Source organism: Podarcis liolepis (assembly GCF_965112155.1).
Source record: "Podarcis liolepis genome assembly, chromosome: W".
NCBI classification, from domain to species: domain Eukaryota; kingdom Metazoa; phylum Chordata; class Lepidosauria; order Squamata; family Lacertidae; genus Podarcis; species Podarcis liolepis.
Window position 1 is genome coordinate 35,703,467 of NC_139568.1, and position 27,261 is coordinate 35,730,727.

The 27,261-nt window shown below is 45.8% G+C and overlaps 1 long non-coding RNA gene and 1 pseudogene across 2 annotated transcripts in view; one reads left to right on the forward strand and one right to left on the reverse strand.

Moving 5' to 3' along the window:
* LOC310697719 overlaps positions 1-27,261 on the forward strand; it is a 606,556-nt gene that overhangs the window by 441,064 nt on the left and 138,231 nt on the right. The gene's annotated exons all lie outside the window — the stretch shown is intronic.
* LOC310697778 (transmembrane protein 256 homolog) lies at positions 17,759-18,405 on the reverse strand (annotated as a pseudogene). Its single transcript has one exon. The product of its transcript is annotated as a transmembrane protein 256 homolog (transcript).

Genomic DNA, 27,261 nt, shown 5'->3' on the forward strand with positions numbered 1-27,261 from the left:
CCACAATGTCCCATTACAGCAGAGCATTTCGCACAGCGGCTCAAGAAGGGCAGGAGAGTCAGCATCTTGTCAATAAAGGAATCTTGGAGCAAGCGGTTTGGAACTCAAATAAAAGGTTTATTTACACAAAACAAAAAACCCTGGTGAAGAACCACACATTTCAGCAAACACGCCCCAAAAGAAAAGGGAAGGGGGAAGGAAGGGACAAACACACCAGTGAGTTGACTATTTATACAAACTCACATTCCAGGAAGCTTAACAACCTCCAGCTGCTCAGTGACTAGAGCGTCTTGATTAGAGCTTCTTAACCCTTTAATACCAACACCCCCTCTCGCTCGTAACACTGAGCTGTACCAACCTTAATTCAAATTTAAACCTGAACAGAAACATTTATGAGATTGCGGACTCAAAGCTTTTGTAAAACCGTCTGCGAGATTTTCTTGGCTTGGACAATACTTTAGTTCAATTAAACCTTGTTTTACACTTTGGCATACATTTTGATAACGGATATCCAAATGTTTTGTGTGTGCCTTGAATTGGCCTGATTTAGCTAGTTTAATACAAGGTTGATTGTCTTCCCACACTCTGATAGGTAGGGAACATTCTCCAAACAATTCTTGTACCAGTTGCTTATAAAATTCCAGTTCTCTACATACATCTGATAATGCATTGAACTCAGATTCAGTTGAACTTAAAGCTATAAGTGATTGTTTTCTTGATCTCCAACCAATTAGTGCATTTCCAAATTTTATCGCCATTCCTGACACTGATTTTCTATCTGGTCCAGCATCAGCCCAACTGCTGTCGGCCCAACATTCAAGTTGTGTGCTGCCCTCTGCTGATAGTTTTAAGCGAAACGTTTTGGTAGTTTGGAGATACCTTAAAACTCTTTTTACTCCTTGCCAAGCATGCATTGATGGTTTTTCAGCTTGTCTACACAGCATGTTGACAGCATATGTTATATCGGGCCGAGTCCACTGTGCAATGTGGAGTAGACTGCCTATCGCTGACTGATAAACCCCGGGATTACAGAACTCTGTCTGTTGCTCAGTTTGAGCATCCTTTGTGTAACTTAACTCCATTGGGGTTTTAACACCAGCACAGTTGTCCATTTTAAACCTTTCCAGCAACTGCTGGATCTTAGCTTCTTGGCTGAGCCAATAGTTCCCATCTTCATCTTGCTGAATTTTAACTCCTAGATAAACAGATACATTGCCTAGTGATTTTATCTGAAACCTTTCTCCAAGCTTTGTGGCAAATTGTTGTGCAAGTTTATCGTCCTTTCCACTGTATAATAAATCGTCAACAAATATCAAGACTGCTTCTTGTTCACATCCCGAGCCTTTTAGATAAAGACACGCATCTGCTGCGCTCTTTCTGAACCCCATGCTCTCTAGAGCATCGTTTAAGCAGGAATTCCAATTACGGGCGGACTGTTTCAACCCATAAATGGATTTGTGTAGGCGCCAGACCTGGTTTGGCTTGTCTCCTTCAAAACCTGGTGGTGGCGTCATATAGACTTCCTCCTGTAAGTCTGCATTTAAATAAGCCACATTGACATCAAAATGAAACAGCTTATTTCCCTTCTTAGCTGAAGAGGCTAAAAGCATTCTTAATGACTCCGGTCTTGAAGTAGGTGCATAGATTTGAGAATAGTGAACTCCTTTGCGCTGCGAAAACCCTTTTGCAACTAGTCGGGCTTTATATTGCAACTCATCAGTAGTTGTGGGCTTTAAACGATATACCCATCGACAACCTACAGCTTGTTGCCCTTCTGGAAGCTCTGTACTTGTAAACACACCGAGAGACTTCATTGAAGCCATCTCTTTTTCCATTGCTTCCTGCCACTTTGCGGCTTCTGAGCTTGGAAGCTGTTGTACCTCTACATAGCTATCTGGCTCACACTGTGCCATATTTACGTATACACTTGTCACCTTAAACCGCTCTGGCGGCTTGCCCTTTGTGGCACGTTTTGACCTGCGCAATTGCTCCTCTTGTGCCCCCTCTGACCGTTGGCTGTCAGAATCTGTCTCAGACTTTATGTCTGGACGTGCCTCTAGGGATAAAGACCTCCGTTTAGATACCTCCCTTGGGCTTGGTGTTGCAGGCGACCTGCTTCGCTTTTGCTGTCTGCTAGGCCTAATGACTGGCGATGTTGGAACACTCTTAGATTCTGGCTTTTCTACCTTAGGAGAAGAACCTTGTGCCTGGTCAGAATCTGCATCTGGACCATGTGCACCATCCCCTTCGGGCTCACCACCCTCTGGACTTTCTTTTTCAGCATAAATGCCTAAATCATCTCTCAAAATGTCAGGGTTAGCATGTAAGTGAGTCCATCCGGATTGCTCACAAAATTCAGCGCTCCTACTGAGGACCACTCTTGTAGTATCCCCATCTGGGTTCACGAACCTCCAAGATTTGGCGTGTGGTTCATACCCACAAAAAATGAGTTTCCTAGCCCTTGGACCTCCCTTTTTCCTTAACGCTTTTGGGATAAGTACATAGGCTTGAGATCCAAACACCCGAAAGTAATTAACTTTGGGCTTCTTCCCATATAAAGCAAAATATGGCGTAGTATCAATTACCGAATTATATACTTGGTTCAGAACATGAGTAGCCGTCTTCCAGGCTTCCGCCCAGTAACTTTGAGGAAGTTTAGCATCAAACAACATAGAGTTTGCCAACTCTTGCAGAACCCTGTTTTTACGTTCGGCCACACCTCCTTCTTGGGGGGAATAAGGTGTAGACAGACGATGCTTAATTCCCTTTTTCTTAAAGAAATTCTGCAACACAGACCCGGTAAATTCTGACCCTCTGTCTGTCTGAAAAGCAAGTACTCTAGTACCGAATTCAAGTTCTACTGCATGAACCCAATTTTTAACTGTTTCTGCAGTATCTGCTTTTGTTTTGAGAGGAAAAAACCATGTAACCTTTGTTTTGTCATCTGAGAGACACAGTGCATACCTCGAACCTCCCATGCTAGCAACAGGCATTGGGCCACATAGGTCCATATGCACAAGTTGGAATACTTTGTCAGATTTCCTATTTGAACTGGGATAGCTGCATCTATGTACCTTCGCCCTTTTGCATGCAGTACAATCCAAATACTTAGCACATTTGTTCAACTTGCACCCTTCTGATAATTCAGGTTGTCTTTTAACATACTGAAAATTAATATGTCCCAAACGGCGGTGCCATAAATGAACACAAGAATTATGGGTAGGCGAGTTCACACAACCAGCATGAACCTGTTCAACTTCATCTGGACTTGTCTCAAAATAGTATAACCCATTTCTGCATTCCACCTGCAAAAGAGATACGTTATTCTTTGAAATAGTGCAAACCCCATTTTCAAACACAGTTTTAAACCCATTTCTATCAAGTTCTGACACAGACAAAATACACCCCTTCATTCCCTTTAGCACGTAGGCATCAATTTCTGTTTGCAAACACTTCAAAAACACTGTGCCTACAGTCTCTAAGGAACGTTTAGTTGAATCTGCCATTGTCACAACTTTAAGGGTTTGCAAATGCCTGCAATTCTGCAAACGGACACTAGATGGCGCCACCAGGTGGTGAGACGCACCACTGTCGATCAACCAGCGTAGATTGCTGCCTTGGCCACGCCCTTGCATCAACACCATTGCTGAAGCCATGTGCTGTGTGCTGTGGGAGTAGCCACGACCTCCTCCTCTTCTTCGACGTCCCCTGGAACTCCTTGTCTGGTAACTAGGGGTAACGGCCTTGGTGCTGTCTTGACCAGGTTCACGTGTACAATTCCTGATTAAATGGGAAGAGGAACCACAGCGGAAACAATGTCTAGCTGCAAAAGCATTTACTGTGTTCTCAAACTCAGCATCCCCACTCTTAGGCACAGCATAACTCCCCTTTGAAGACAAACCTCTTTCTCTTTGCCTTTTATCCTGTTCATCAGCAAGTCGAGAAAAAATGTATTCAAGGGTTAATTCAGATGAAGGCATAGCTTCCAAAGTTAAAGCTAGAGTCTCATAGCTTTTATCAAGAGAAGACAACAATATGTATGACTGCTGCTCCATAGAGAAAGGAATGCCCAGCTGACTTAGTTGATTAAAGGCAGACACCATTTTGGCAATATGTTCTTTCACACACGCTCCCGGTTGGAGACGTAAATCAAACAAACATCTTGTAGCATGGATCTTGGCCCCCGCAGTGTTTCTGGAATTTAACCGCTGCAGAACCGTCCAGACCTCATGCGTGTTCTTTAACTCAGAAACATAAGGCATTTGCTCTGGTCCCACTGCCAAAACTAGTAGACCTTGGGCTTTCCTGTCGCGTTTCTGAGAAGCTGCCGCTGCTGCTTTGTCTTCTGCAGACGCGTCTGCAGCTGCCTGTAAAGGCGGTGCTTCAGTACAACTCCACAACTCTTTTGCTTGCAACCAAACCCTTACTCTAGCCTTCCAATCTTGCCAATTTTTCCCATTGAGTTGTGTAAATGGGACAGTAAAACTTTCCTGGGACTCTGCCATCCTCCCTGGGGCTTAGGAACGATACTCACAGACCTGTAGACCGTCTCCCAGCTGCTGAGGTGGCTCCTCGAGGAATAAGACGTCTTCCAGCGAGTACAAACTGCGCAGTGCCTCTTTAAAATTTTTCCTAGGCACGTTGCAGGACTCAAGCTGCTTTGAAGGCTTTCGTTGTTGGCAACCGCTTCTGTCTTCGCTCCAGTCCTTTCATAAATCACTCTGAACTGCACTCCTTATCTCCTTCTTGACGTACAAACACCCATAACCTGTCCCATTAAACTTTAATTAGTTTAATGCTTATCAAATGTCCAGTGCGCTTCCGAAGCCACAATGTCCCATTACAGCAGAGCATTTCGCACAGCGGCTCAAGAAGGGCAGGAGAGTCAGCATCTTGTCAATAAAGGAATCTTGGAGCAAGCGGTTTGGAACTCAAATAAAAGGTTTATTTACACAAAACAAAAAACCCTGGTGAAGAACCACACATTTCAGCAAACACGCCCCAAAAGAAAAGGGAAGGGGGAAGGAAGGGACAAACACACCAGTGAGTTGACTATTTATACAAACTCACATTCCAGGAAGCTTAACAACCTCCAGCTGCTCAGTGACTAGAGCGTCTTGATTAGAGCTTCTTAACCATTTAATACCAACAGATAGCCACCCTGGCTTCTTTAGGCACCTTCCATGTTTCCGTCTCATTGGTATTGCCTGACGTTGTGCTTTTACTATCTCCCTCTTAACAAACTCCCAGCCATCATGAACTCCCTTTCCTTTTAGTGTTGCTGTCCATGGGATCTCACCCAGCACTTCCCTAAGTTTTATGAAGTCGGCTTTCTTAAAGTCAAGAAATTGAGTCCTAGTATGCTTGGCTGCTCCTTTCCGCTGCATAGTAAACTTCAGAAGAGCATGATCACTCGCGCCTAATGATCCTTCCACTTCTACCCCACTAACCAGGTCATCAACATTGGTTAGGACCAGATCTAAAATGGCTGTTCCTCTTGTTGCTTCTCCCACTTTCTGGACAATGAAGTTGTCTGCAAGGCCAGTGAGGAATCTGTTTGACCTTATGCTCTTGGCTGAGTTTGACGTCCAACAAATATCCGGGTAATTGAAGTCCCCCATTACTACTATCTCCCTTCCTTTTGCATGCTTGGCCATCTGTTCCAGGAAGGCATCATCTATGTCCTCCGTTTGGCTTGGGGATCTATAGTAAACTCCCACAATGAGGTCTCTGTTATTCTTCTCTCCCTTAATTTTGACCCAAATGCTCTCACTTTGGCTTTGAGGTTCTAAATCTTGGGTCTCTTCACAGGTATACACATCCCTGACATATAACGCCACTCCTCCTCCTTTCTTGTCTGGTCTGTTTCTCTGAAATAGATTGTATCCCCCCATTATTACATTCCAATCGTGGGACTTATCCCACCAGGTTTCAGTGATGCCTATTATGTCATATTTAGTTTGCTGTACCAAGAGCTCAAGCTCATCTTGTTTATTTCCCATGCTTTGCGCATTAGTGTACAGACATTGAAGTCCATTAATCATTCCCCCGTGTCTCTTATTTAAGGATTTTTTCCTCCCACCACTAGGTCCACGTGCTGTTTGCTCCATTTGGTCTATGACATTTGGATGATCATCTTCATTAATTGATAGACTCCTACCTTCAGGGGCACTGTCTCCCTCCCCCACATTAGTCAGTTTAAAGCCCTCCTGATGAGGTTTCTGAGATTTTTGGCAAAAACATTTCTCCCAACCGTTGTGAGGTGCAGCCCATCACTTGCCAGAAGTCCATCTTCAAGAAACTGCAGTCCGTGATCTAAGAATCCAAACCGTTCCTGTTTACACCATTTGCGAAGCCAGCTGTTCACTTCCACTATTTTCCCCTCTCTCCCTGGGCCACGTCGTTCAACTGGGAGGACAGACGAGATGACAATTTGTGCATTTAGTTGCTTCAATTTCCTGCCGAGAGCCTCGTAGTCTCTTTTGATCTTCTGGAGGCTATTGCTTGCAGGGTCATTGGTTCCCACATGAACCAAGAGGAAGGGGTATTTGTCAGTGGGTTCTATGATTCCTTGCAGTCGTTCAGTTACATCTTGGATCTTATCCCCGGGGAGACAGCACACTTCCCGAGACATCTTGTCAGGCCCACAGATCACTGCTTCTGTTCCCCTCAGTAGGGAATCCCCTATCACCACTACACGCCTCCTCTTGGGTTTGGTCGGGGTTCTTCCGTGAGCTGTCCGTTCCAAGGTCGCCTGCACATTCCCTGAGGACTGACTTTGCTGCTCGTCTTCATATACCTGATCGACTGTAATGAGGGAGAGATCCTCAAATGGAGTCTGCTCTTCGTCTTCCATGCTAGGGGAGAGGACCTCAAAGCGATTGTGTATTTCTAAACAATCAGAGTGAACCCTGGGCCTCCTACTTCTTTGAGTCACATTTCTCCATATATCTGGCTCCTGTGTTGGTGAACTATCCTCCTTCTCAGGGGAGTCCCCTGTCTCCTCCTTGGTGGGGATGGTGTGCTCTGTTGCTTCCAAGAAGAGCTCCAGCTCTCTAATTCTTTGGAGCGTAGCTACACGTTCCTCCAGCTGCTGGACTTTGTCTTTTAAAAGGGCAATCAACATGCAATTGCTGCAGGTAAAGCTGCCTGCAACCTTTGGCAAGATGGCAAACATTGCGCAGGAATCGCAGGCGACTGCAGCTGTTCCCTCCCCTTCCATCTTGAGATCGTGTCGTTGGGGGTGGCTACAGAGGTCCTCCATCATAAAAAGCTTGAAGACAGGACAAATAACTTCCCCCACAAAAAAAACACCTAGGTCTCCCCCAACAAACGTTTGAGACTAGCTCCCCTAAATCTAAAAGATGGGTATAACTGCGCACGCCGCTAGGCACGCGCCGCTGCCCTGCAAACTCTGATAAGCTCCTCCCACAGCTAATCCCCTGCCTCAACAGAAACCCTGCCCCCTCTAACCTTTACACAGGGAAAACAGCGAATCAGCCACAAAGAAACACACAAAGAAACACACAAAGAAACAATCTGTTGTCAAATCCCTCCAAATCTCCAAATGCTCTATGGCCAAAGGATGCTGCTTCTTGCATCTGTTCACTCACTGTAGTAATGACCGCTCCCCGCTTAAAACGGGGGGCGCCCTTTGCGGGGACGCGTGCAGCCCCTAGATCTGGAGCGGCCCCAACAGCATAGGCTTGGCTTTTCCTTCCCTCAGGTGGGATACCTGGAGGTCTCCGCCTACCTCAGTCAGTTGTCCAATCCCACCTGGGGGAAGCGTTGCCAAGGAGACCAGGCCAGGTAGGGGAGGGATTACCTGCCCACACAATAGAGGGAGGATCTTACCTAGGAATCCTCACGTTAATGTCTTATTTTGCAGGTTAACTTTTCTTCACAGGTATGCGGGCGCTGCTACGTTAAGGTCGCTGTTAAAGGGCCGGAAAGGAATTTCCCTGCATTGGCAGGTTTCGCCTTTCCCGTAGCAAAACGTCACAACTTTGGCGGTATCAAGCCTTGGGCGGAATCCTTTTGTCCATCTTCCTCTTGCGGCGGCGATACCAGGGTTCCCCGTTAAAGGGGTTTTCTGAAGGGAGGCTTTGGCCGTACACCGAAAGGTCATCATTGCTCTCTCCTGCGGCGGCGGCGTTACGGGGGCGGCCATCTCTGCTTGAACATATGTTCTCCAGAGCCGGCCCATCCCCCCCCCACACACACTGGATAACCCTGATGCTCCCTAGGTCCCTGGCTGGGGACCGGGGAGGGAGAACGCCCAATGCCTGAGCCAAGGTCTACCCACATTTGAAATTTAATAAAGTTGTGGCCAATTTACTCCCATAGCACGTTGTCTTGAGTCGTTATTCCACATGACGGGGGGACCGTGCAGGATCTGGGGACTCCGCCTGTCCACGCAATGCCAACTTTCCCCACTTAGGCAAGTTAGAACCAGGGCTTTTTCTCAGCTGGAACTTGCTCGAACAGATCCAGCACCTCTCAGGTGGGCACCATTAGAGAACAAGGGAAGTGTTCGTGAATTCTGGCACTTTTTAAAAAATAGAAAAAATATTAAACGCGTAACAAAACATGAAGCTGAAATATATTGACCAGACACAATTCCAACGAGTAACAGGTTTTTTTAATAATTCACATATGTAGTAAAAAGGTGCCATCATGCCATTCTGTGAGCTATGGTAAAATAGCATGCATATCTGCAGCAAAGCAAAAGGGAAAAGTGCCCCATTTCTGCTTTCAGTTGTATATTAGGAATCAGTTTTGTGATCTTTATGATACAAAAAGCTAACCATTTTTTTTAAGCAGCAACCCAAATATAACTATGAAACAAAAGGTATCAAGAACTATACAACCACTACACCTCATTCGGATGCTGTGCCAATGAAGTAGTTCATTTATTAACTTATTAAAAGAAAAGCCACTCCTAATATATTTTCCCTTTTTATGTTTTTAAAGTAATTTTTGTTGAGTTTTCCATTAAATCATATTCACATTTTGTTACATAATTCTATGACTTAATATATAAGAGCATCGACCTCTTTCTGACTTCCACATAACTTTCCATATTCTTCGCATTTCTATAAGCACTTATTTACCCTTTGTCAAATTATAATATTTCACCTTATTATCGGTAAATCAGTTCCTTATAGTTACATTACAAAACATTTCAATTCAAGCCTACAAACGTTTTCAAATGTTTACAATTTTCTTTCATAAATGTGTTCCAGTCCTTTGGAAACAGTTCGTCACGCTGATTCCGGATTATGTCTTCGAACTCCATCATCTTGAGCTGCCAGTCTTCCAGTGTTGGAAGTTCCTGCTGCTTCCATTTCTGAGCCAGAAGTGTCCTTGCAGCCATTGTGGCATACATAAACATGTTTACATCACTTTTATGTATTTCCTCACCAATTAAGCCTAATAGAAATGCCTCTGGTTTTTTATTAAAATTATATTTCAAAACCTTTTTTAACTCGTATATTATGTCCCAGAAGGCTTTCACTTTAGAACAAGTCCACCACAGATGGAGGAAGTTCCCCTCCTTCTCCTTACACTTCCAACAATTTTTGTCTTGATTTCTATACATCTTAGCAAGTTGGGCATGTCTAATATACCATCGATACATCATCTTAAATATATTTTCTTTGAGTGACACACATGCTGTGAATTTAATTGTTTCGGTCCACAGTTTTCTCCACCTTTTAAAATCAATATTGTGCCCTAAATCCTGGGCCCACCTAATCAGAACACTTTTTACCTCTTCATCCTTTGTGTGCCACTCCAGTAGTAACTGATACATTTCCGACAGTATTTTCATTTTACTACCCAGCAATTCTGTCTCCAATTTAGATTTGTTACTTCCAAATCCGTTTCTTTTATTATCCTCTCTAAACACATCTTGTAACAATCGGTTACCTTTCCTCTTAGTTCTTCGAATGTCTTTAACTTTGTTTTATTATCACTTCCATCAGCAAGTCTTTGTATGTTGCCCATTCAGTTCCCATATTTATTTATTTTTTTGACTGCAAAAGCCTCCAGAGGTGAGAGCCACCTCGGAGTTTTGCATTCCAATAATGTTTTATGTCTGCTCCACACCTCATACAATGATTTTCTAATAGTATGGTTCAAAAACCCTCTGTGCATTCTGACCATTCTGACCACAGGTAGGCGTGCCACGCGAATCTGTTGTCAAATCCCTCCAAATCCAATATATCTGAATTATCTAAGGTTATCCTGGGTGGCGCTGTGGGTAAAACCTCAGTGCCTAGGACTTGCCGATCGCATGGTCGGCGGTTCGAATCCCCGCGGCGGGGTGAGCTCCCGTCGTTCGGTCCCAGCTCCTGCCCACCTAGCAGTTCGAAAGCACCCTTAAGTGCAAGTAGATAAATAGGTACCGCTTTACAGCGGGAAGGTAAACAGCGTTTCCGTGTGCTGCTCTGGTGGTTCACCAGAGCAGCTTCGTCACGCTGGCCACGTGACCCGGAAGTGTCTGCGGACAGCGCTGGCTCCCGGCCTCTAGAGTGAGATGAGCGCACAACCCTAGAGTCTGTCAAGACTGGCCTGTACGGGCCTTTACCTTTTACCTTATCCATTCTCTCAACCAACAAAAACACGCCGCCTCGTAGTAAATTTTTAGATCTGGCAGGGAAAAACCGCCTCTTTCTTTTGCATCTGTCAATATTTTATACTCAATTCTTGGCTTTTTAACCTGCTAGATAAATTTAGACAATCTTCTTTGCCATACATTAAATTGTTTTGTTCCACTGATAACCGGAATTGTCTGAAATCGACTTCCGGTAGGGCGCGGATCCGGTTGCAGGCGAGGGTTCGTATCTCCGGAGAGAGCTCTAGCTTTTCGGCCGAATTGGGAGTTTTTGAGGGCGACAGAACTCCCGCTAATCCTCTGGAGGGTATCCAGAGGTCTAGGTGCCCAGCAGCACCAAGGTGTCGTTCGTCTGGTCATCAGGTAGCCTTTGTTTAAAGGCGAAGAGAGCGACGGAACGAGCGGCGGCTAATTGGGCAGCCATTACAGCGGCGAATTAGCGAAGCCCCGAGTCTGTAGGCTAAGCGCCTTGCTCTCGATACAAAGAAACTCAGATACGGAGAGGGAGTGCTGGAAACAGTGGAGTGGAGAGAATAAGGAAGTATCTGAGCAGAAAGAGAAACACTCGAGTTCAGCGTCAGTTTGTCTTCAGCGGAATAAGACGCAGCGTCGTTTGCAGAGCCGAAGGAGAAAGTAAGTTGCTGCTAGCGGTTACAGTGTCCGTCCCCCCCACTGACTCATTTTGAAAACAACCTTCCCCGACCGCAGAGGGGAAAGGGAACAATCGAGGGAGGGCAGAGAAGTGCGGCATTAGGAAAAAACTCAGCCGTTACTACAACGGAGACAGTGAACTGCTAAGAGTGACTATAAAGAGGACAAGGAGATTACTGTTAAGAGGACTTCTACTGAGACTTTTTTGAGACGTTATGTTAAGTGGCTCTTAAGAAAACTCCGGGGAAAGGGAAGAAAAAAAACACTCTGAACATTCTGAATTATTGTATTGTATTGCTGTTCCGGGGCTTCCTTTATTTGTTACGTCGGTTACGTCTTTTTATTTCTTTTTGGATTTAACATTGGGGCCACGGAAAGAGGAAGGAACGGGGAAGAACAGCGCAAAAATTAGGCAAACAGGAGAGACTAATTAACCAACTTTCCAAATATCTAAGAGCCCTGCTCCGCAAGGTGAAAGGGCTGACTCCTCCTGGTGGACTGAACTAAATATTGCACCTTAATTTTGGAAAAGACTACTTTGGGACTCAGACTCTCATAGGTTAAGTGGTTGTTAAAGAGTGGTTGGGCGAGCCCGAATTGTGGCAAGAAGAGTGTAATCAGGATATCATTTTGAAGGGGGCCCATCCAATTTTCTTAAAACCTCCGGAAGGAGGGGAAACATCGAAGTATATTACATAAGATTAGGCATTGTGAGAATTTGTAAAGAAGTGGGGTACGGTGGTCTTCTCTTTATTTCTGGTAAATTGATACTTGTCATTATAGGTTGTGAATATTTAAGAAGGTTTATATCATCCCGGGGGGCCAATACCTCTTGGGGGTCAACGGAAAGCCGAACAGTCTAAATATAAGAAATATATTTAACGGTATAAAGGAACTTCAGAGGCTTAAGGACAATGTCACATACTCAAAAGAAGGGGGCAGAGGGAGGCACCCCAACTGAAAGGAGAGCTTCAAAGCAAGAAACAGAATTTAGAACAGAAATATTGAGGATGTTCGCAGAAATAAAACAAAGCGAAAAAAACTTGGAAACAAAACTGGAACAGGTGGACAATAAAATTGGAAAAATGGATAAAAAGATTGAAGAGACAGTAAGTGAGCTAAAAGGACAGATTAAAGAGGTCTCAAAGAGAGTGGATGAGGGATTAAAAAAGACAAAGCAGGAAATGAAAGAAATGAAGCGAGAAGAAGAAAGAATGAGGAATGAGATAGCAGAGTTAAACAAAATACAGGAAGAAATTAAAGACTCTATCGCAATGAATGACCTAAAACAGAGGGAGATTAATTTAAGACTGAGGCAAATTCCAGAAGTACAAAATGAGAATATAAAAGAAAGATTAGTGAAGGAAATAGCACAGTGGATGGAAGTGGAAGAGGAAGATGTGGCAAGGACAATTATAAATGCGTATAGAATGAAAATTAAAACAAACAAAGCCAGGAAATTTCCAGGGGATTGTTTAGTTACATTCAAAGACAGAGAGATGAGGAACCTGATTCTGCAAAGAAATAGGGAAAAGAGATTATATATTGATGGACACTACATAATCATATTTAAAGACATCCCCATAAGGCTGCTAAAACGAAGAGAACCGTATAAACCACTAGTGCAATTACTTAAAAAGAATAGGATTGACTTCCGATGGGAATTTCCCGAAGGGGTCTCTTTCTTTTATAAAGGAGTTAAAAGAAGATTGACTAGTCCCGAGGATATAGGAAAGTTCACAAGAAGATATAAAGAGCTCCAGGGGGGAGAGGAAGAGTCGAAAGGTGCAGAAGGCGGACTTAAATTGAGGGAAGAATTAGAATTAGGTGAGGGAGAAGATCAGAGCAGAGGAGAAACGGAAGAAGAGGAAGAGGAGGAAGAAGGAGAGGAGACAGAAAGGTTATAGAGCAACACTTAATTTAGAGGAACACCTAAAATAATATGTCTTTAAAATTATGGAACTGGAATGTTAACGGAATGAATGATAAGAAAAAACGCAATGGAATTGAACGTATTCTAAAAAAGAAAAATTTAGACATTATATGCCTCCAAGAAACCCACGTGGCCAGCAAACATAAGAAAATCCTTATTAATAAGAGGTTAGGGAATGAATTCATCTCTTCGGACAAAAAGAAAAAAAGAGGAGTAGTACTTTATATTAAAAACAACATCGAATCACACCAATTATTTAAGGATGAGGAAGGGAGAATAATTGCAGCCCGTATTAAATGGCAAGGTGAAATGATGATAATAGTGGGAGTGTATGCTCCAAACGGAAATAAAACAGAATTTTTCAGATTATTGGAAGAGAGATTATTTGAATATATGGATCAAAAAATCATAATAATGGGGGATATGAATGGGGTGGTCGCAACGGAAATAGATAGATTAAGGAAAACTAAGACAGAAGGAGGGAAACTACCTAAGACATTTTTCGAAATGGTTAAGAACTATAATTTGGTAGACATATGGAGATTGAGACACCCCCTCGAGAAACAATACACATTCCACTCTGAACCGAACCAATCGATGTCAAGACTAGATCAAATTTGGATATCAAACGAACTAACACTATAAGAATTACAAAAATTGAAATACAGGCCAAAGTCATCTCCGATCATAATCCCATAATAATGGAGATGAAGGGAGTTGAAGGACGAACCTTCAGATGGAGACTAAATGATAACCTATGGGACGATCAAAAATTTGTGGAAAAGATTCGGACAAAATTACTTGAGTACTTTACAGACAATTTAGATAAAGGGGTAAAAATAAATGTGGTATGGGATGCGAGTAAGGCAGTTATGAGGGGCCTGTTCATCCAACAAAACGTATGGAAAAGAAATAATAAAGAAAAAAGAACTAAGGAGATTTTGAGACAGATTATGGATTACGAACAAAAATTAATCAAAAAACCAAATAATGAAAGGATATTGCAGGAAATAAAGTCCCTTCAAACTCAATTTGCAATGTTAATAAATAAGGAGGTTGAGTGGAATATTAAAAGATTAAGACAGAAAAACTTCGAATTCGCTAATAAGTCAGGAAAATGGCTTGCATGGCAAGTCAAAAGGAGAAAGGAACAAAATACAATTAATAAAATACAAATAAACGGAGAAGAGATAACTGAACCAAAAAGAATTAGAAGAGGATTTGTGGATTTCTACGAGCAATTATATAGGAATAAGGACAGAAACAACAATAGGAAAATAGAAAGATACTTAAAAGGGAAAATGGTGAGGAAGATCTCGACAGAGCAAAAAGAAAGGTTAAATGCCCCCATCTCCAGAGAAGAGGTAGAGGAAGTGATAAGGGAATTGAAAACAGGGAAAGCTCCGGGCCCAGACGGGTTCACTTCGAGTTATTATAAAGAAATGAAAGATATATTGACGGGTCCGTTAGTCGATGTGATGAATAATACCCTAAAGGAAAAAGAGATCCCAAGTACTTGGAAGGAGGCATTTATCACAATAATTCCAAAACAAGATGCAGATCCAACTCAAATAAAAAATTACAGACCCATCTCCTTATTAAACACAGACTATAAGATCTTTGCCGGAATCTTAGCAAAAAGGTTTAAAAAGATTTTAGTAAAGATAATACATGAGGACCAAGCGGGCTTCTTACCGGGAAGGCAAATAAAAAACAATACAAGAAGCATAATTAATATAATAGAATATTTATCGGATAGATATGATAAACCAGCTAGCCTAATCTTTGTAGATGCGGAGAAAGCCTTCGATAATGTGGCTTGGGATTTTATGTTGAGAAATTTGGAAACTATGGAAGTGGGTCAAGAATTCTGGAATGGTATAAAGGCAATTTATACAGAACAGAAGGCGAAGCTGATAATAAATAACGTTATAACAGAAGATATAAAAATATCTAAAGGGACAAGGCAGGGCTGTCCGCTTTCGCCGTTGCTCTTCATAGTTGTTTTGGAGGTCCTATTAAATGCAATAAGGCAAAATAAACAAATTAAGGGAATATCATTAGGTTCTAATGAATATAAAGTCAAAGCATATGCTGATGATGTGGTCTTAACGGTGGAAGATCCTATAGATAGTATAAAGGGAATTCTGGAGGAGATGGAGGAATTTGGGAAGTTAGCAGGATTTAAACTGAATAAGAGTAAGACAAAAATGATTGTTAAAAATCCGGATCAAGACAAGATAGAATTATTACAGCAACAAACAGAAATTGAAGTAGTTAAAAAGGTAAAATACTTAGGACTTTGGCTCACCAACAAAAATATTGATTTATACCAAAACAATTACATCCCGGTGTGGAACGGAATTAAGAAAAATCTGGAGGTTTGGGCTAGGATGAAATTATCATTCTGGGGTAGAATATCCATGGTCAAAATGATGGTGCTCCCCAAAATGCTATTTCTATTTCAAACGATCCCCATAATAAAAGGCACAAAAAACTTTAAAGAATGGCAAAGGGCGATCTCTAGATATGTCTGGGAAGGAAAGAAGCCCAGAATTAAGTTTAAGGTATTAACAGATATTACTGAGAGAGGAGGCTTCGCCCTACCAGACGTGAGACTGTACTACGAGGCCGCATGCCTTTGTTGGATAAAAGAGTGGATAAAGCTGGAGGATACAGAGTTATTAGATCTGGAAGGGTATAAGAATAAATTTGGATGGCATGCGTACTTGTGGAGGGATAAGATTAAAGTGCATAAGGGATTTTGCAGCCATATCTTCAAGGGACCTTTGATAGAAGTTTGGAATAGATACAAGAACATATTAGAACCAAAAACCCCACACTGGTTATCCCCAGTGGAGCTGATAAGTGTAAAGAAAGTTAATATGGGGGAAAAATGGGGTCGGTATGAAGAAATGGTAATGAAGGAAGGAGGGAAGTGGAAAGTAAAATCATACGATCAGGTAAAAATATACACATACGATTGGCTGAGCTACTTTCAGATAAATGAAATCTTTAAAAAAGAGGTGAAAGAGAGGGGCTATGAAGAAAAGGCATCGAAATTTCAGAGAGAGATAATAAATAGTGATCGGAAAAATCTGTCAAATATGTACAAAATATTGTTAGAATGGAACATGAAAGACGAGAAAGTTAAAACGGTGACGACTCAGTGGGCAAAGGACCTCGGCTATGATATTCAATTGGAGAATTGGGAAAAATTGTGGAGAGTGAATATAAAATTTACAGCATGCGTGTTACTAAGGGAAAATATGTTAAAAATGTTATATAGATGGTATATAACACCCGTAAAACTAGCTAAGATGTATAAAACAGACAACAAATGTTGGAAATGCAGACAGAAAGAAGGGACGTTTTATCACTTATGGTGGGAATGCGGGAAGGTTAAAAGCTTCTGGGATGAAGTTTATAACGAAATCAAAAAGATATTAAGCTATACTTTCGTAAAGAAGCCCGAGGCCTTTTTATTAGGCATGGTGGGAAAAGATATCAAAAGAAAGGACTGTAAAATCTTCCAGTATGCGGTTACAGCAGCCAGAATCGTGGTAGCGCAGAAGTGGAAGCAGGAAGAAGGCCCAACGATAGTAGAGTGGAGATTAAAATTGACGGAATATGCGGAGTTAGACAAATTAACAGGGAAAATTAGATATATGAAGGATCAAAAATTTATAGATGACTGGGGAAAATTCACGGATTATCTGGAGAATAAATGTTTAGTAAATACAACGCTAGTAGGATTTAAAGAGGCACTGTAAAGCACTAATAAGTATTGCTTATTGGAAACAATGTATGAAGGGTGGTATTAATGGCAGTATGAAAGACTGGAATGCGTTACAAAGAAACAAATACGAATGAATGTCAAGGACGTTGAAGGAAGTCCAAAAGCATGAGATGTACTAAACATGGATATAATGTATATATATGGGAATACCAATAAAAAATTTTAAAATGCAAAAAAAAAAAAAAAAAGAATTGTCTGAAATCAAAACAGCAGTCTCAGTAACACGTTCATTTTGATAGTTGAGAATCTACCCATCACTGATAATTTCATTCTTATATATACTTATATTCTTTTGAGCCTACACCAATCCCCTTTATTTCTTTTGTTGCTTCTATTTTCCTCAACAGGACCTCTAGTATTGTTATAAATAACAATGGCGATAGCGGGCACCCCTGTCTGGTTCCCTTTGTTATCTCAATTTTGTCTGTGAAGTTATTATTAACTATCAATTTAGCATATTGTTCCAAATAAATAGCCCGAATACCATTTAAACGTTTTTCACCGATATCCATAAATTCTAAATTTCTTTTCATAAAATGCCAAGACACATTATCAAAAAAAATTTCAGCATCCAGAAACATTAGGGCGGCTTGTTTGTCTCTCCTGGAGTCCAGATATTCCATTATATCAATTATATTTCTTTCTCTCCCCCCCCCCACACGGAATAAATTTATTCACAGGAAAAAAAGGTGCGTGGGTTTTTTAAAAAGTGAAATCACTCTCATCATTTATTAAGTTAAAAAACAGCAATTGAAAAGCACCGATCAGACATTGCATTTCGAAGCCTCCATCGCAAACTCAAATCTGGTTGCAATTTTTTGGGGGGAGGGGGAGGATCTTGGCTTTTTTAAAAGGGATTCAGCATTCGGGGAATTCCAAGATGCAGGATAGAGACGCATTTGGGGTGGGCTAAAGACCTCAAGGGATCCCACTCTGACATTTGGAAATCTCTCCTCTCCTAGGGCTCCCTTCTGGCTAGCCTAAGGGAGGAGGGAGGGGCGGGGCTGGCTGCCCTGGCGTTGGGAGATGGGGGCCACATGGGGAGAGAACGGGGTGTCAAGGGGCCATGGCGATCCAGCCGAGGATGAGGAGGGAACCACCATACGGGGCTGCCTTGGTCAGGATCGGGTCCCCTGTCACGGCGTGGTAATACAGGACGCCAGAGAACATCCCCATGCCCAGAGAGAGGATGCTGCCGGCCATCATGGGATAGCGGCAGTGGGGCACAGCCAGGAGGGCCAGGCTGTGGAGGAAGTGGTATTTGTTGGCCATCTCGTAGAGCTCTTTCAAGTCGTCATCTCGGTCGCTGCGACGGAAATCGTGAGCCCCGTAGGCGGCCGCCCCGACGGCTGCAGCCCCGCTCAGCGCAACAAGCCGTCAGAAAAACGCCCCGGCGCCCGACATACAAATTATATTTCTAACATTGTCCTTCATCTGTCTACCAGGTAGAAATCCAGTTTGGTTCTTTCCAATCTCCTCTCCAAATACATTTTTAAGTCTATTGGCCAATATACTGGCAAATAATTTGTAATCATTATTTAGGAGCGAGATTGGCCTATAATTTTTCACCTGCCTTATGTCCGTGTCTTGTTTGGGAATTAGTGCACTATGGGCTTCTTTCCAAGTAATATATTTTCTTTTTTTAAGAGGAAAAACACATTGGTTTAAAACATTATATATTTCCAGCCTGATGTGTTGTTGTTTTTGAAGCCAAATTCAATGGAAATGCATTGTTTGAAGAGTGAATAGATGTATATGCAGAATATGTAAACGTGCACTGTGAAAGCTTTGTAATATTACTTTTGTGATTTTGGGTAAAATTGATGGATGAAGAAAGTGTTGAACTAAAAGCAAACTGTGTGCTTAACTTGTGTTTGTATCTTTTCGTTTCTAAAGGGACCTTTACAAATTGAATTTAAAATAAACAAGCAAACTCCAAAATTAAAAAAAACAATAGAAAAAATAATATTGGTTGGAGCTTTTCTCTGCTTCCTCTAGCTACTCTCCCACAATATATACTGCCGGGGAGGACAAAGCATATGCACAGCTTTGCCACCCATCTCTCAATATGCCCTATACATTTTACTTCTGGTTGGGCTGGAGCTGGCATTTTTCTGATGTCAGCACATTCTGTCATTGTTGCCTCAAAGCCAATAATATTTATGCTTTAAAAATGCAGAGGAAAAGAACGATAATAGTTATTTTATATGGGTACATGGACAAAGTCTTGTTTGCTATGGCAAGTAAAAATTGCACAAAAGAAGAAAAAGTAATTCCACCAGACTTAAGAAATCCATCTTAATATCATTCATAGAGCAATAAATAGCATTAAGTGGGCCAATCCAGACATAGATCATACAACCCTAAACCACTTGGAGACACAAGATGGATTTTGTTCCAGTCAAATAAATCACTTATTTTCTAAGGGAGCAATATTTACAGCAGTGGAAGGGGAACAAATTAACACTATTTTCAGTATAGAAAAGGCCCAGGGGTGGAATTAAGAAGTATAGGCACATCGATCCCACCCACCCCTCACACCCTTTATTTATTTTTTATTAATGAGAACCTGCAAATCCACTGTTTTATGGAATTGTAGTTGAACAAGGGAAACAAGAAAATAGTATTGCCGCTCTCTTTTATTGGTTTTGTTAAAATAGGATTTTCCATTCTGACTGGCCAATTTGACTGCAGCAGCCTGCTGCTGATATTATGGATAATGTTTTCTGAATGAAACTTGGATCAGAATGTTATGCCGTCCTGCATTTCAGATGGAAATAGGAACACTCTTCCTGGCCCAGTCAATTACCACCACCCCCCCCCGCTACTTTTTATCAGCCAAGAAGGGCAAGAGTCCGAAGCACAAGTCGTTGCCCTGACTAATACAAACACCTTGTCCACATCCTCAAGCCTTACTATCTGAAAATTATCCAAAACAACAGGACTAGACAGTGCTCTGGACACCCACGAGACTCATCTGCTATAACAGCAGAGTCAAGATCCCAGCGGATGCAAGTGGTTTTATCCTCAAAATGCTTTGCAAACAAGTCACAGTGCTTACACATAGCTACCATTGGTTCCACCACCTCCTTGAGTCGGACTGTCTTTCTTCTTCATTAGCGATCACTTGCAGCTGAGTATACTGCTATCTTCAGTACCACTATGTATGCTTAATGATGAGCCCACACCACTGTTCAGTTGTATGCAGCCAGATCTTTCCTCCATCTTTCAACTTGTTTCCTTTCCCTAAGTTCTGCAGTATACCAAGGAGTCAAGTGGGAGAGGATGCTCAGAAGTGATCATGTCAAAAGCCTGAGCCATTCAGATGTTCCAGAGGCTGGCCAGGGCTTTGATAGGAGTGCCAGTCATATCACAGAAAAAAACCTCAGCGTTACCTGGAAACCCATTAGATACACCAGCCTCCAGAGGCGGATAATCCTAATAGGTCCCTTGCCTCTAGAAAGGTGAAAAGTGGTGCTATGTACTGAGCTGAATAGGATCCAAAATGCAGCAGTCTGATTGGTCCTAGAACAATAGGCTCCAAAATGCAGCAGTCTGATTGGTCCTAGAACAATAGGATTCAGAATGCAGCAGTCTGATTGGTCCTAGAACAATGCAGCAGTATGATTGGTTGGCAGGAGCCACCCAATCCAGCTCCAGATAGAAGTGAACACACAACCCGATTGGCCTACAGGAGAATTCCGGAATTAGCCAATCACGTGCAGCCCATTGTGTAAATAATGTATATAAAGCAGATACTTTGAGGGGACTTCCATTCCCTCCTCACCACCATGAGCTGAATAAAGAGCATGAAATCCACTCTCGACTCTGAGTATATTTCACTGGCGACGAGGATGGGATCCCGCTGAGCTGACCACCACACACAGCACCGCGGCACCGCCACCTGCCGCACCGCTGCCTCGCACCGTGTATCCAGGCTTCAGCTCCGGGACCCAAGGAACTAAGAATGGCAACCAACAGCAGCTTCTCGCCGTTCAACCCAGCATCCGGAGACTGGGAAGCGTATGTGTCAGAGCTGCTTCCCGATCCTAGCTCACAGAGGATCACGCTAGCCAGCGGTCACTTATAAAAGTCTTTTATTGAGTTACAGTTTCCATTCTCAAGCTGCTGCGCGCAACTCTACGTCTTAACGGTTAGACCGGCGAAGCTCCGTCTGAGTCTCCGCCCCTTGTACACCAACTTAATATCCTAGCCTTACTCCACCTTTTCCGCCTGACTGTTCTTCTCTGGGTCCCTCTGCCCCCCGGGGTCTCTTCCTTCTGGGATTCTTCTGACGCTGACCCCCCGGACCCTCCTGTCTCCTTGCGCCGGGCTTTAGGACCTGGCTCCCTTTCCGGGCTGCTTACTGCGCCACCTTCCTGTGCATTTGAACTTGGCGCGCGCGCCCAACCTTCCACTTTCCGTCTGACCGTTTCTTCGCTCCCCGATGGAGGTGTGGCCACTCCTGACTCGTGCCCTCCCTCCTGTTGTGAGCTGCCAGCGCTTGATACCTGACGCCCTTCCTCTCCCCTGCTCTCTGTTGGTGACGCTGGTCCCGATTTCCAACTGCTCCCCTCTGAGCCCCCTCTGGCCCTTTCTTCCTGGGGTGTCCCCCTAGGCTCCCCCCTTGCCCTGGCCACTGGTGCTCCTTTCTGTGAATCTTCTGATTCACTGGAAAGACTCGGAGATCTCGGGTCGTCGTCATCACTCATCTTTTCTTCTGCCTCCTCCCCCTCGCTCTCTGTTTCCTCCCTTGCCCTTGCCTCTGCTCCTGAACCCCTGACATCCATCCCCCCCTCGAAGCCCCCTCTTCCCCCCTCCCCTCCTTCCGGTGCGGGAGCTGGGTGCTGCCGTGTCAGGGGGACGAATGTCGGATACAGTTCGCTTCCCGTGGCAGGCCTCCATCTGAAGTCCTCCGGTTCTTCCTCCCTGCTCTCGTCGACGACGGTCACCTCCGCTTCCATCTCTGTGCCGCCGTGCTCGAAACCCGGGTCGTCCCCGAATACGTCCATGTCCGTCTCTCCCTCGCTTCCTTCTGGGGACGTTGCTCGTCCTGGACCCTCCAGCCACTTTCTGCGCCACTGCTCCTCTGGTCTATCGTCCCACCAATACGAGGGTTCTGAGGCAGATCCCGAGGGTGACCCCTCCTGGGAACGGGCGTCTCGTGTCGGTTCCTCGTCCGAGTCGAACCCCTGGAACGTTCTTGCTGAAAGCGTGGGCGTGAAAAGCCAGTCGTCGAAAAAATCTGCTGGCATGGGCCTATGTGGGAAGAGGGCATGAAACTCTTCTTTGAGCAGAGGTTCGTCTAAAGCGTAGCCCGGCACCCAGCTGTTGGCACTGGCCGGGGTGCCCTCCTTGGCGAGAAGGTATTCTACCCCCTCTTCCCCCCATCTGGAGTCCAAAATCTCCGTGACTTCGTTGATGTGCTCCTCCTGTGCCACACCCCCTTGCTCGGTTCTCTCTCGGAGCGGACTCGGTGCCGTTCCTGGTTCCTGAAACCTGTGAGGTGCCTTGTAGGGAGTGAGCACCGATCTGTGGAACACCGGATGTATCCTGGAGCCCTCCGGAAGCGCCAGCCTGAAAGCCACCGGGTTGACCTGCTCTTCGACTTGGTAGGGCCCCAGTTGTTTATGCCCTAGTTTCTTCTTCGCCAACGACCTGGCCGGCACTGCGTGGGCTGCTAACCAGACCCAGTCACCCACATGGATCTCTTCGCCAACCCTTCTGTGTTTGTCCGCTTGTACCTTGTATGCGTGTTTAGCCAGCTCCAGGTGCCGCTGCAGCTGATCGTGGACCTCCTGCAACTCCGACGCGAACGCATCTGCTGTCTGCGGCTCCCCCTCCCCCATTCTTTCCAGTCCCGGGAAGGTTCTGGGGTGCCTCCCGTTGTTGGCGAAGAACGGTGTGACCCCCGTGGACACGTGCTTCGTGTTGTTGTAGGCGAACTCGGCGAGAGGCAGGTAATCCACCCACGTCGCAGGCTGTTGATTCGCATAACATCTCAGGTACTGCTGCATGATGGCATTGACCCGCTCCACTTGCCCGTTGGTCTGCGGGTGTCTAGCCGACGCCAGGTTGATCTTGACGTTCAGGAAGCCCATCAGCTTCTGCCAGAAGTTCGAGATGAACTGCCGCCCCCGATCGGACAGTATAGACCGCGGCAGACCGTGAACCCTGAACACGTGATCGATGAACAGTTTGGCGGTTTGTTCCGCCGTGGCCACCTTCGCACACGGAATGAAATGTGCCATCTTGGAGAACAAGTCCACCACCACTAGCACTGCCGTCTTGCCCCTCGAGCTGGGCAGATCCGTGACAAAGTCCAGGGCCACTCTCTCCCACGGTTCGAACGGGGTTTGCAGCGGTTCCAGCAGTCCCGCCGGCGGTCTGTGTACTGGTTTGGCCCTTTGGCAGGTGTCGCACCTCGCCACGTAGTCCGCGACCTCCCCTCTCATTCTGGGCCACCAGAAGTCCCTGGCGACTAATTCTATCGTCTTCTCTGTGCCAAAGTGCCCGGCAGTGGGTGCGTCGTGCAGCTGCTGCAGTACCTTGGCGCGAAGATCGTCCCCCGGCACGTAGATGGCCCCTTTACGGAGGAGTAATCCATCACGAACTTGGAACTCGCCGGTCGCCGCCGTGCCCCTTTGCGCCTCTGCCATCTTGGCTCGCGCGAAGGTGTCATCCCGCAGCGCTCTCCTTACCGCATCCAGGTCAACTGTCGCCGAAGCGCACGCCCACACCGTCGGTGCGAAGATATGCATGGCAGCCGCTGGCGTCGCCTCCTCCAGGTACTGTGGTTTACGGGATAGGGCATCCGCCATGACGTTGGTGTCCCCCGGGACATACTCTATTCGGAAGTAGAAGTTCGCAAAGAATTCGGCCCAACGTATCTGCCTCTGGTTCAGTAACTGCGCCGTGCGCCAGTGCTCCAGATTCTTGTGGTCCGTGCAGACCTGCACCGTGTGCTTGGCGCCGATCAGGAAGTGCCTCCACGCCTTGAAAGCTGCATGAATGGCAAGCAACTCCCTGTCCCAGATGGTGTAGTTCTGTTCGGACTTGCTGAGCTTCCTGGAGTAAAACGCTCCTGGCCTACAAGCCCCCTGCGGGTCTTGCTGCAACAGGATTGCTCCCACGGCTCTGTCTGATGCGTCCGTCTCCACCCTCATAGGCCTGCTGGGGTTGACATGCAACAGCTGCTCTTCCGACGCGAAGAGACGCTTGAGTGCCTGAAAAGACTGCTCCGCCTGCTCCGTCCAGATGAACTTCTTCTTCTTGGAACTGAGCGTGTCTGTGATGGCCGCTGTTTGCATAGCGAACCCCTTGATAAACTTGCGATAGAAGTTCGCAAAGCCAACAAACCGCTGGACCTCCTTCCGGTTGCGCGGGCTCTTCCAGTCCAACACGGCACGAACCTTGGCGCTGTCCATGGCGAGCCCCTTGTCTGACAACCTGTAGCCCAGGAAATCCACCTCCGTCACGTCGAACTGGCACTTTTCCAGCTTGGCGTAAAGCCTATGCTGCTGTAGTCTGCTCAACACTTCCTTGACGTGTCTGTCGTGATCCTGTTGCGATTCAGAAAATATCAGGATGTCATCCAAGAAGCAGACGCACGTCTTGTAGAGGAGCCCCGCCAGCACGTGATGCATAAAAGCTTGAAAACAGTGGGAGCCATTTTGCAATCCAAAAGGCATAACTCTGTATTCGTAGGTGCCCAGGGGCGTGAACATGGCTGTCTTCCACTCATCACCTTCCCGCATGCGAATGAGGTTGTACGCCCCACGCAGGTCCAACTTAGTGAACACGCGGCCCTTGCGTACCGTCACGAGGAGGTCGTCGATCCTGGGCATGGGGAAGTCCGATGGCTTGGTCACACTGTTCAAAATCCGGTAGTCCACTACAAGTCTTTTTTGGGGCGTGTCCTTCTTCTTAACAAAGAATACAGGACTGCCTCCCGCCGCCTTGGACTCTCGGATGAAGCCGCGCTCCAAATTATGATCTATGAACTCCTTGAGTTCCTGTAGTTCGTCTTCAGACATGGAATACAGCTTCCCTTTGGGCAGCGCCGCCCCTGGCAGTAGGTCAATCTTGCAGTCATATGATCTGTGGGGGGGTAGCTTATCCGCTTCCTTCTCGCAGAAGACCTCCAAAAATCCCGCGTATTTGTGGGGGATTGCTTGCAGCGTCCCCAGCTGCAGCTGCGCTTCTTCCTCCTCTCCCTCCTGCCGGGGCAGAATGCAGTGTTCAGCGCAGTATGATGAGCCAAAGACTAGCTGCCGCTGGTACCAAGCCAACGTCGGACTGTGTCTGTCCAGCCAACTCATGCCCAAGACAATAGGTGTGTCCGACAGTCTGGTGACATTAAAACTGATGATTTCCCTGTGATTTCCAAGTCGCATCACCATTGGTGGCGTTTGCTTCACCACCTGCCCCCCTAGCAGCTCCCTGCCATCCACCGTGACGACCTGCAGGGGCAGCGTGGCAGGCAGCAGCTGTATAGCGTGTTTATCGACAAAGTCCTGCCCTATAAAGTCCGCATTGCTTCCTGAGTCAATGGTGATTGGCACGTCCATGGTGAGTCCATTGGGTAGCTGGAGCGATGCGGTGAGCCTCACCACTGGTTTGGGTGGGAGGGGGTCTGTGGGCTGCAAAATCTCTGGGGACTGCTTCACTGACACGTCTGGCTGGGCCCCAGTGACTCTTTCTCCAGCCAGACTTCGTCGTTTCCCTGCTGTGGTTCTCCTTGCTGCGTTGCTGCAGTTACCATTGCTGAGGCTGCAGTGTGCTTGTGGAGCCGCTGGGGACACTCTTTCGCCATATGCTGTGGATCATCGCAGATGTAACACTTCCTGTTCCCTCTAGGAGGCTTCGCTTTCACTGCTCCCGGTGCTAGGGCTCTGGCTGCTGACTGAGCCCTTGCACCTCCAACCTCCATAGGTTCCGCTCCTCCTCCTGGCGGAGGCGTGGATTGCGCACGCGCTGCTTCTCTGGGAAGGAAGGAGTAGCCCCTGGCTGGTTCGCGCCCTCCACGCCCTTCGTCCCTGCTCCATGGGCGTTCTTCCAGTCGCACTCCCACCGCCAGCGCCCTCTGAACGACCTCCTGCGTGGTCCGGGGTCTCTCCCCCCTTGCAATTTCGTCTTTAACCGCATTGTTCAAGCCTTCCCAAAAAAGATCTCTGACTGGAGCTGAATCTCTGTCCCATTCCAAGGCACTGACTAATGCAAAAAAGCGGGCTTGGTACTGTCTTACGCTGGCCCTCCCTTGCTTCAGCCCATGCACCTCCCTCCGGGCAAGATCCACGTCTATGCTAGATAAAAAGCAGCCATCCATCGCTTTAATAAAGGCATCCGCGGTTTGGAGCGCTGGATCCTTATCTCTCCACAAATTGCGCAGCCATGCTTTAGCATCTCCATGCAAATGGGACATGATAAATCCCACCTTCTCTTGCTCATCTCTAAAGTCTTTGTCCAGCAGTTGCAGTGCACACTGTACATCTGCTCTAAAGTTGGGGTACAGTTGTAAATTCCCATCGAAGTGAGAGACCAGACCGCCTGTTCTTCTCCCCAACCCAATCCCCTCCGGTTTGGGTGTCAGTTGCCCTTGCTTCGTAAGCACTTCCAACCTGACCTGGAGATCCCTGTAGGCGGCAGCTGCGTCCTCCTCTCTCTTCCTGGATGCAAGTATTTCGGCATTCAGACGTGTCACTGCTTCTCTGAGTTCTCCTATCTGCTGTTCGGCCGTCATCTTGTCTGCCGTCCGTGAGCTGAGTCGTAGGCACCCTCCTTCTCCTGTGTCCGCGAGGCTGTAGATGCCCACAACGAGAGACGGAGCTTACTGTCAGAGCTGCTTCCCGATCCTAGCTCACAGAGGATCACGCTAGCCAGCGGTCACTTATAAAAGTCTTTTATTGAGTTACAGTTTCCATTCTCAAGCTGCTGCGCGCAACTCTACGTCTTAAGGGTTAGACCGGCGAAGCTCCGTCTGAGTCTCCGCCCCTTGTACACCAACTTAATATCCTAGCCTTACTCCACCTTTTCCGCCTGACTGTTCTTCTCTGGGTCCCTCTGCCCCCCGGGGTCTCTTCCTTCCGGGATTCTTCTGACGCTGACCCCCCGGACCCTCCTGTCTCCTTGCGCCGGGCTTTAGGACCTGGCTCCCTTTCCGGGCTGCTTACTGCGCCACCTTCCTGTGCATTTGAACTTGGCGCGCGCGCCCAACCTTCCACTTTCCGTCTGACCGTTTCTTCGCTCCCCGATGGAGGT